This window comes from Belonocnema kinseyi, chromosome 3, assembly GCF_010883055.1.
Source record: "Belonocnema kinseyi isolate 2016_QV_RU_SX_M_011 chromosome 3, B_treatae_v1, whole genome shotgun sequence".
Classification (NCBI taxonomy): domain Eukaryota; kingdom Metazoa; phylum Arthropoda; class Insecta; order Hymenoptera; family Cynipidae; genus Belonocnema; species Belonocnema kinseyi.
In genome coordinates, this window is record NC_046659.1 from 57487325 (window position 1) to 57489329 (window position 2005).

Genomic DNA, 2005 nt, shown 5'->3' on the forward strand with positions numbered 1-2005 from the left:
AATTTACTTAGCGCAGTTTCCCATTCTTTACCTAAATCTTCTGATTTATCAAAATCTTGAAAACAGTTATGTTTAATAAATAATTTATATTCGATTCAAAGATTTTCATATGCTCTGCGTATTTCCCATTTGCGACTTTTTCTAGGGCATAGTTTATTAAAATTTTCCTAATTTCTATGAAGTAGTATGGATGTCTCGAGTTCCCTTCTGGTTACTAAATAATTTTTTTTTAATTTCCCCTGAAAATCTCTCAATATACATATTTAATCATTTGCATTTTGATTTACAAAATGTCCACGTTTTAGAGAATGTCGCGGATATTTACCATATGATCTGTTTTACATGTTTTTTATTATTTCAGAAAATGCACGGAAATATCTTCTTTGTTGTTACGGTATTTAATTAGCTAATTCATTATAATTTAAAAGGGCACTTATGTCATTACAAAGAAAAAATAAGTAGCTGTGATTGTCTCATTATTAATATTATTCTTAGGTTTATTTTCTGTATCTATATTATTTACGAGCATTCGCGAACATCTGTTCAATTTATCCTTTGTTGTCGAGAGTCTATGATGTCTATTTTACTTTGAGTTATTTCTGTCCTCTTATTGTTCTCTCTTGCCGGTATCCTATGATGTTACATATTAACTCTTATTCAGACACAGTTTTTAATGCCATTGTGGGAAAACTGGCGAGGTTCTTGTGAATTTTCCCATAAATAGAATATTATTGATTGTCTATTTCGTGACCTGCTTTTGTTTATCCTATTGTGAGGTTCAATTAATTCTCTTCTTCTTGCAAAAGAGAAACGAGCTGTCGGGTCTCAGTTAAGTCTTAAATTTTTTCCCTATCTTCCCTTTGTTAAAATATTTGTTCTCTTTGTTGTTCTAAAATACGTTGTATTCTATGATTTCTAAGAGTTAATCTGTTTCTAAAAAGAACAAGATGTGATTTTCCAATAATGAATCAACTTCAAAAGTTTCGTTGCTCAAATGTAATTGATTTTCAGATCTATTTCCATTTTCTAGACAAGAAGTTTCGTTTTACTTTGTCTTCGGTTATTCATTGGGATCGACGCGTCTAGTGTGAGTAAAACTTCATAATCTTAAATGAAAGTATTATTGATTGTGTCAAAGACTTTGCTTGCATTTCTGTTCGGAATTCAAGTAAGATTGTGCTATGGAGATTGATCACTTCTAGTTTAAACTGATTCAGTAAATATCGTTTTAGTTATTTTATGTCTATCCAATCTTGTACGAATGGTTGTAGATTTCGTATTCCTTCACGCATGACGTCTATTGTGACTTATTTACCCATTTATTTATTATATTAGGTGTGTCTTCCATGTTTTGGAGTATTGTTGAAAAAAGGATTTCTAATACGGAGATTAATGGTGACATTATTTAAGTTAACTTTTTTATCGGAAGAGCAGCAGCACCTTCCAAGTCCAAACTAGCATGATCGTTACCTTTGTTACTAGGCTAAGCCAATGTATTTTTGATTTACCCTGCTCGGAGTTTCATTCAATTTTAAACATAGTAAAAGTGCTTGCTAATGGGACATCCTAGACAATTTTGTTCTCAGGTCCTTTGTTTGGGAGATACGTAACATGATTTTGCGCGTATATTGCGAGAACACTTATTGCACGTGCGAACTCGCTACCGAACTGGAACGTTTCATTTCGTTTAGCGAATGAAACAGTCAGCGAGAAAAAAAATTTATGATATTTTGCCTGTCATGTTTCATTTTTCCCTTAATTATATATAGTTTTTAAATTTGTGTTTTCCAATGTCAGATTGAGTACGGTGCCGAAAGCATTGAAACTCGTTTTTCCGATACTACGTACACTTCTGTATATTGATGCGCTGATTACGAATGTGATGGTACAAATTGGCGCAAAATTTATTTTCGTGAGAAAATCATAAAAAATGTATAAAATCATGGTAATCCCTGTGACTGGTCACATAAATAATGTAGGACACGCGGGTTCCCCTCTCCAATTT